We start from the raw sequence: 9,371 nt of genomic DNA on the forward strand, positions 1-9,371 counted from the left end.
TTTTTATATTTCTTTATGCTCCTTTATAAAAATAATGATGATATAAATTTTTAATGAAATTCTGTTAATATTGTCTGAACTTTTGCTCATGGTTAGACTAGAGTTACAGGGTTTTGGAGAAAAGATCACAGCCAAACTTCTATTTTCATATTATACAAGACAGCATACTATCTACATAATTTAAGATGGGTGGCTGAAGTAGTTTTGCCAGTTTTCTTCATAGTGATGTTACAAATTTTTTTCTTCCCTGTTTTTAAACTATAGACTGTCGAGTCATCTTTGAACACAGTTTTATTTTCCTTACCAATCTGTGTTCCTTTATTTCCTTTTATTTCTTTATTTCACAGTCTAGGACTTCCAATATAATATTCAACAGAGATGTGAATGGGGGAATGCTTGCCTGTTCTCAGTATTAGGAAGAAATCAATTAGCTTCTCACTACTGAATCTGATATCTGTAGGATTTGGGTAGATAGCATTAATTAAGTTGAGGAAGTTTCCCTCTATTCCTAGTTGGTCTAGTTTTAATCATGAATGGCAATTGAATTTTGTTAAACGTTTTTTTTTTTTTTTTTTTTCCTGCATCAGTAAAAGTAATCATATCATTGGTCTTTAGTCTGTTGATATGAGAACTAGTTTGTTTTTTTATTTTTTTCTTTTAAAACTACTTTATTGAGGTATGATCCAATATGAACTGTTCATACTTGGTGTATTCCACTTGCTGAATTTGTAGGTAAAATATACATCTATGAAAGTACCATGCCATAAACATCTATGCCATAAATATTCATCACCTCTAAAAGTTGCCTCTTTCTTCATCATTGTGTGTGTGTGTGTAACAAGAACACTTAATGTAAGATTAACCCCTTTAGCAAATGTTTAAGTATAGAATATAGTACAGTTAAATATAGGCAGTATGCTGTACAGTAGATCATAGGATGTTTCATCTTGTTTAATTGAAACTTTGTACTTTGTGATTAAGACTTTCACATTAATCTTTTTGACTAAATGTCCATTGACAGATGAGTGGATAAAGAAAATGTCTTACCTATAGTAGAATAACTATAGTAAAATATTGTTCAACCTTCAGAAGTAAGGTTGTCATTTGCAACAATATGGATCAATCTGGTGAATGTTATGCTAAGTGAAATAAGCCAGATACAGAAGACATATACTATATAAGACTTATATGATGAATCTGAAATAGTTGAACTCAAAGAAGCAGAGTGAATGAGGGTTGTTAATGGTTAGAAAAAAGGAGAAGGGGACAACAGAGGATGGGATGGTTGGATGGCATCACTGACTTGATGGACATGAGTGTGAGCAAGCTCTGGGAGTTGCTAATGGACAGGGAAGCCTGGCAGGCTATAGTCCATGGGGTTGCAAAAAGTTGGACATGACTTGAGTATAAGATTCACCAGAAACTTTTTTAGGTATATGTAAACCACATATATTACTTTTGCTTTTGTTTCCTGTGCTTTTGGTAGCATGTCCAAGAAATCATTGCTAAGATCAGTATCGAGATCTTCCCCTATGTTTTTATCTAAGGAGTTTTATGATTTCCAATCTTACATTTAAGTCTTCAATCCATTTTGAGCTGATTTTTGTGTATGATGTAAAATAAGGGTACAGTTTCATCCTTTTGTATGCAAATGTCCTGTTTTCTGAGCGCCATTTATTGAAGAGACTATTCTTTCTTCATTATGTATTCTTGGCATCAATGTCAACAATTATTTGACCACGTTACATCTGGATTTATTTCTGTGCTCTCTATTATATTCCACTGGTCTGTGTGTATGTTTCTAGGCCAGCACCATTCTGAGCATCTGATGATTTGTCAATTGCAGTTTGTGTTTCTATGGGTACTGGATACAGGGTGTTTCTGCTCCTGGCTTTCTACTGCCCGGTAAGCTGTGATTCTTTGTTTCTGCCTTTCTCTCCAGCTTTCAGGATAGCAGTTTGCTAAGTGACTTCAATTCTCTAATGGGCCTAGGAAGAGTTGTTGTTTTTTAGTGTGATTAGCTATTTTTGTTATGAGAATGGGAGTGAGAACCTCCAAACTGTTTACATGTTGAAACAGAAACTGGAAGCCTCTAATATTTGGTTTTAATGTGTTATAAAATTTTATGCTGTCCCATTTTGTCAGCAAAATAGTAATTTTATCCACATTCCTTACAGTTAAGAGTGTTTCTCTAGAAGACACCCACTGTATTATGAAGAAGCAATGCCAACTACCAGCATAGCAGTCAATTCTGTTCATGTAGTGCCCACAGCCACCACATGTATGATCTGATCGCCTCTCACCTCATGCCCCAACCCTCCCTGCTGACCTCATTGCTGTATATCTCAGCACCCAGCCACACTTGCAACAGTATAGACATTCAGAGAAGTTACCACCATGAAGAAAAGCTTTGAACAGTGGGAGAGATAGGCAGGTGAATCAATTCTTTCTCCCTGTTCCCTTTGCAGAATAGTCCTGAAAAGGAGAAAATGTGGCTTCTGAAGCATGGTACCTCCATAGCAAGCCATCAGATAAACTTAGCTATGGTCAAATCAATAATGAATTCATGTAGTGTTCTCTTTCCTTTCATACTTTCTCTTGCATTTCATTAATGTGCACTTAATAAGTTAAAAGTTCAAAAACGCTCTTGCCTAAAGAACTTTTCCCAGGGGATCTCAGGACAAGTAGATGAAAAAAGTTTTGAAAAAGAATTCCAGAATATTTTTATTCCTAAAAGAAATCTAGTGATATTTGCTCTTTATGTGAAGTTTGCATTTCTAAATATATGGTGATAACTGAAATTAGATTTCTGCAATTAGCACCTTAATTTGCCTTGCTTTGAAATTTGGATATGGGAATTATCACCTTCCAGATGCAGATTTTCTAGAATATATTGACAAACAAAGATGTAAACCATATGGGAAAATGTTAATGTGAGATAATTATGTGTGAAAAAAATTTTATTACAAATCTTTTTCTTTAAAAATTTTGTTCCTAATGCTTTATTTTAGAAAAATTAAAATTAAATCCACACTGATATAAAGTGTGTAATTAATAATACCTTAATGATGAAAATAAATAGCAACTACAAATACATATAAAAAATGTTAAAACAAATTCATAACAGTATTTTAGATACAAGGAAAACTAATATGACTTTATTTTGTAAGATTAAATCCTCTAATAATTTATTTTTGTTTCTACAATATTTTCATTGTTTTTTATCTCCACATGTATTCATTATTAATTAAAATTAATATTATAAATATGGATAAGGTTTATATTTTTTGAAATCCTTAGGTAATTAAAATTACTGTTTTTCTCAGTTCAGTTCAGGTCAGTCACTCAGTCGTGTCCGACTCTTTGCAACCGCATGAACCACAGCACGCCAGACCTCCCTGTTCATCATCAACTCCCAGAGTTTACTCAAACTCATGCCAATCGAGTCGGTGATGCCATCCAGCCATCTCATCCTCTGTTGTCCCCTTCTCCTCCTGCCCCCAATCCCTCCGAGCATCAGGGTCTTTTCCAATGAGTCAACTGTTCGCATGAGGTGACCAAAGTACTGGAGTTTCAGCTTCAGCATCAGTTCTTCCAATGAACACCCAGGACTTATCTCCTTTAGGATCGACTGGTTGACTCTCCTTGCAGTCCAAGGGACTCTCAAGAGTCTTCTCCAACACCATAGTTGAAAAGCATCAATTCTTCAGCGCTCAGCTCTCTTCACAGTCCAACTCTCACATCCATACATGACCACTGGAAAAACCATAGCCTTAACCAGATGGACCTTTGTTGGCAAAGTAATGTCTCTGCTTCTTAATATGCTATCTAGGTTGGTCATAACTTTCCTTCCAAGGAGTAAGCCTCTTTTAATTTCATGGCTGCAGTCACCATCTGCAGTGATTTTGGAGCCCACAAAAATAAAGTCTGACACTGTTCCACTGTCTCCCCATCTATTTCCCATGAGGTGATAGGACCAGATGCCATGATCTTAGTTTTCTGAATGTTAAGCTTTAAGCCAATCTTTTCACTCTCCTCTTTCACTTTCATCAAGAGGCTTTTTAGTTCCTCTTCACTCTCTACTATAAGGGTGGTGTCATCTGCATATCTGAGGTTACTGATGTTTCTTCCGGCAGTCTTGATTCCAGCTTGTGCTTCTTCCAGCCCAGCGTTTCTCATGATGTACTCTGCATAGAAGTTAAATAAGCAGGGTGACAATATACAGCCTTGATATACTCCTTTTCCTATTTGGAACCAGTCTGTTGTTCCATGTCCAGCTCTAACTGTTGCTTCCTGACTTGGAAACAGGTTTCTCAAGAGGCAGGTCAGGTGGTCTGGTATTCCCATCTCTTTCAGAATTTTCCACAGTTTAATGTGATCCACACAGTCGAAGGCTTTGGCATACTCAATAAAGCAGAAATAGATGTTTTTCTGGAACTCTCTTGCTTTTTTGATGATCCAGCAGATATTGGCAATTTGATCTCTGGTTCCTCTGCCTTTTCTAAAACCAACTTGAAAACTGGAAGTTCACGGTTCACGCATTGCTGAAGCCTGGCTTGGAGAATTTTGAGCATTACTTTACTAGCATGTGAGATGAGTGCAATTGTGTGGTAGTTTGTACATTCTTTGGGATTGCCTTTCTTAGGGATTGGAATGAAGACTGACCTTTTCCAGTCCTGCGGCCACTGCTGAGTTTTCCAAATTTTCTGGCATATTGAGTGCAGCACTTTCACAGCATCAGCTTTCAGGATTTGAAATAGCTCAATTGGAATTCCATCACCTCCACTAGCTTTGTTCGTAGTGATGCTTTCTAAGGCCCACCTGACTTCACATTCCAGGATATCTGGCTCTAGGTGAGTGATCACACCATTGTGTTTTTCTACCTTCTATCTATTTTCTCTCTTTTATTTATCTATGTGTAATTGTTAATAAACCTAGTATATAAATTAAAAATATTTGAAGAATCATCCAAAATATTATACATTAAAAAATGTTTAAGGAATTATATATTAGGAGTGATCCTTTGGGCTCTAGGTAGTATTGAGTTATTTTCTATTATTATGCAATTATAATTAATGTATTGGTATACTATGGGCTTCCCTGGTGGCTCAGATGATAAAGAATCTACCTGCAGTTTAGGAAGCCTGGATTTGATCCCTGGGTTGGGAAGATCCCCTGGAGGAGGGCATGGCAACCCACTCCAGTATTCTTGCCCAAAGACAGAGGAGCCTGGTGGGTTACAATTCAAGGAGTCACAAAGAGTCAGACATGACTGAGCAATTCAGAACACATACTGATGAAACGTTCACATGGACTATATACTACATGTGTTAGTGTGGAACTTCCACCACACCAAGTTTCTGTTCTACTTCCTTGTTATTATTATAATTAAAAGTATATTTTGCAGTTTTAGTATATAGCTAACTATTTTCTTCTCAAAGTTATATATAGCATGAATTAAGTCATTAGTAAATCATAGTTAACAATTTAACATTTACCCATTGTAATTTATTTCCGCCTGCAGTTCAGTTTTAACTTCTACTGCTTATTTCACTTATAAACAAAACTCACTTTCTAAACTGAATTTTAGATTGTATCCCTCCAAGTCTCATATCTTATCTGAAACGCTCCTCCAGCCTTCTAAATGCTCATCTTTTTTCAAAGTATGTCAAGTTACTCTGTGATTCATGAAATGAAAAGCAAAAAGAAAGTGAAGTGGATAATGGCAATCGTTAGAATGCTAGGAATTCATACAGAAATTTTGTTCAGTGGATACCTATATCTACCTTCTTATTTTGCAGATCTAAAAATTAGATATCAAATGACAATCTACATTCCCTAAGCCAATTTGTGACAGATGAATAAAGTACTAATACACACAACAAAATTAATGATTCTCAAACAATAAGAAAAAAAAAAAAAACAAGCTAGACCAAGAATTACAAACCATAGGACTCCATTCATTTGGAATCCACATACTAAGATTTGGTAATAGAAAGCATAAAGCATTGGGTGAGGGTGGGGGGAATGTTCAGTTGAATTCAGTTCAGTCACTCAGTCATGTCCAGCTCTTTGTGACCCCATGGACTCCAGCATGCCAGGCCTCCCTGTCCATCACCAACTCCCAGAGTTTACTCAAACTCATGTCCATTGAGTCGGTGATGCCATCCAACCATCTTATCCTCTGTTGTCCCCTTCTCCTCCTGACTTCTATCTTTCCCAGCATCAGGGACTTTTCAAATGAGTCAGCTCTTCGCATCAGGTGGTCAACATATTGGAGTTTCAGCTTCAGCATCAGTCCTTACAATGAATATTCAGGACTGATTTCCTTTAGGATGGACTGGTTGAATCTCCTTGCAGTCCAAGAGACTCTCAAGAGTCTTCTCCAACACCACAGTTCAAAAGCATCAATTCTTCAGTGCTCAGCTTTCTTTATAGCCCAGCTCTCACATCCATATATAACTACTGGAAAAACCATGGCCTTGACCTTTGTTGGCAAAGTAATGTCTCTGCTTTTTAATATGCTGTCTAGGTTGGTCATAACTTTCCTTCCAAGGAATAAGCGTCTTTTAATTTCATGGCTGCAGTCACCATTTGCAGTGATTTTGGAGCCCAAAAAAGTAAAGTCTGACACTGTTTCCACTATTTGCCATCTATTTGCCATATTTCCAATATTCTCCATCTATTTGCCATGAAGTGATGGGACCAGATACCATGATCTTAGTTTTCTGAATGTTGAGCTTTAAGCCAACTTTTTACTCTCTTCTTTCACTTTCATCAAGAGGCTCTTTAGTTTCTCTTCACTTTCTGCTGTAAGGGTGGTGTCATCTGCATGTCTGAGGTTATTGATATATCTCCTGGCAATCTTGATTCCAGCTTGTGCTTCTTCCAGCCCAGAGTTTCTCATGATGTACTCTGCATAGAAGTTAAATAAGCAGTGTGACAATATACAGCCTTAATATACTCCTTTTCCTGTTTGGAACCAGTTTGTTTTTCCATGTCCAGTTCTAACTGTGGCTTCCTGACCTGCATACAGGTTTCTCAAAGGCAGGCCAGGTGGTCTGGTATTCCCATCTCTTTCAGAATTTTCCACAGTTTAATGTGATCCACACAGTCAAAGACTTTGGCATACTCAATAAAGCAGAAATAGATGTTTTTCTGGAACTCTCTTGCTTTTTTGATGATCCAGCATATGTTGGCAATTTGATCTCTGGTTTCTCTGCCTTTTCTAAAACCAGCTTGAACATCTGGAAGTTCATGGTTCACATATTGTTGAAACCTGGCTTGGAGAATTTTGAGCATTACTTTATTAGCATATGAGATGAGTGCCATGATCTAGTAGTTTGAGCATTCTTTGGGATTGCCTTTCTTAGGGTTTGGAATGAAAACTGACCTTTTCCAGTCCTGTGGCCACTGCTAAGTTTTCCAAATTTGCTGGCATATTGAGTGCATCACTTTTACAGTATCATCTTTTAGGATTTGAAAGATAGGAGGAAGGTAGGGAGGGAGAAATTTACTCTAAAGGAGGAAGAAGGCAATGTCTTGGGTATGTAAAATGATCTGTGAGGTGGTATATTTGTAGGCTGGGACTCCCTTAATAAAACAACACACATTGAATGGCTTAAATAGCAAAAATTTATTTTCTCACACTTCTGGAGACTAGAATTCCAAGATCAAGGTGCCAGCAGTTTGCATTTCTCCTGAGACCTCTCTACCTGGTTTATGGATGATCATCCTCACATGACCTTTTCTCTGTGTACTACAAGTGTCTCTTTCTGTTTATAAAGACTCCAGGCTTTTTAGATTAGAGCCTCACCCTATTATTTCATTTAATCTTCAATTCAGTGGCTCAGTCCTGTCTGACTCTTTGTGACCCCATGGACTGCAGCACGCCAGGCTTCCCTGTCCATCACCAACTCCCTGGAGCTTGCTGAAACTCATGTCCATTGAGTTGGTAATACCATCCAACCATCCCATCTTCTGTCATCCCTTTCTCCTCCTGCCTTCAACCTTTCCCAACATCAGGGTCTTTTCCAATGAGTCAGTTCTTCATGTCAGATGGCCAAAGTATTGGAGTTTCAGCTTCAGCATCAGTCCTTCCAGTGAATATTCAGGACTGATTTCCTTTAAGATCAGTTTGATCTCTGCAGTCCAAGGGACTCTCAAGAGTCTTCTCCAACACCACAGTTCAAAAGCATCAATTCTTTGGCGCTCAGCTTTCTTTATAGTCCAACTCTCACATCCATACATGACTACTGGAAAAACCAAAGCTTTGACTGGACAGATCTTTGTCGCCAAGTTTTTTAATATGGCCATGCTTTTTAATATCCTGTCTAGGTTGGTCATAGCTTTTCTTCCAAGGAGCAAGTGTCTTTTCATTTCATGGCTGCAGTCACCATCTGCAGTGATTTAATCTTAGTGGCCTTTTTAAAGGCTCTATCTCCAAATACACACTGGGGATTAGAATTTGAAACCAAGACTTTGAAGGGAGGTGGGGATCATAACTCATTCCGTAATAGGGGGATAGAATGAAAGAATGTAGCTCAGTCGTGTCCGACTCTTTGCAACCCCATGGACTGTAGCCTAACAGGATCCTCTGTCCATGGGATTCCCCAGGCAAGAATACTGGAGTGGGTTGCCATTTCCTTCTCCAGGGAATCTTCCCAACCTAGGGATCGAACCCAGGTCTCCTGCATTGTAGGCAGACGCTTTACCGTCTGAGCCACCAGGGAGGCATGTTCAATTTTCAATCTGCGTATGATTAATCACTTAAGAATTGTACATTTTATTTTCTGTTATTTAGACCTTAATTTTTTTAAAAAAAGAATGCCATGGTGAAGAAATTTGAAATTTTTAGCTATATGATGGTATATTATTCATTTGAATAATTTTTCTATTTGTAATGTTTTCAGGATACACAGAAGCCTGGTCATATGCAAATAATAACAAATACTATGGGATTCATATATGCATTTTGTTTCTTTCAGAATTTTTTATCCATTAATGTTGATGGGATACTCTTTGCTAGTCGGATTTTAAAGCATACTTTAAGTCTTAGACGTTCCATATGTTCACTGAATAATCTGGGGCAGTATAATTTTAAAATGTGATTTAAAAATATGAACTGGCCAAAATTTGCCTAGGACCCATACTGAAATCACTTATATGATCTATGAGCTTAGAGTCTGTATTCTATATGCATGAAATCAATTGCCTACAGAAGAAAATGGATGTATGAAATAGTAATAGGTTTAGAGGCTTACTTCTTCACCCCCATTAGCCACCCATGCACAGGGCATTTAGGAACAGTATATTTTGCTGTATTATTGCCAATTTTAATGAAGTGTTATAAAAGCTTCCTTTTTACAGTT

At 37.4% G+C, this 9,371-nt stretch overlaps 1 non-coding gene across 1 annotated transcript; it reads right to left on the bottom strand.

Annotated features, from left to right (window-relative positions):
- Positions 1-8,660: 8,660 nt before the first annotated feature.
- On the bottom strand, positions 8,661-8,732 carry TRNAC-ACA (transfer RNA cysteine (anticodon ACA)). Its single transcript has one exon. It is a non-coding gene; the product is annotated as a tRNA-Cys (tRNA).
- Between the last annotated feature and the right edge of the window lie 639 nt (positions 8,733-9,371).

This window comes from Dama dama, chromosome 18 (genome assembly GCF_033118175.1).
Source record: "Dama dama isolate Ldn47 chromosome 18, ASM3311817v1, whole genome shotgun sequence".
Classification (NCBI taxonomy): Eukaryota; Metazoa; Chordata; class Mammalia; order Artiodactyla; family Cervidae; genus Dama; species Dama dama.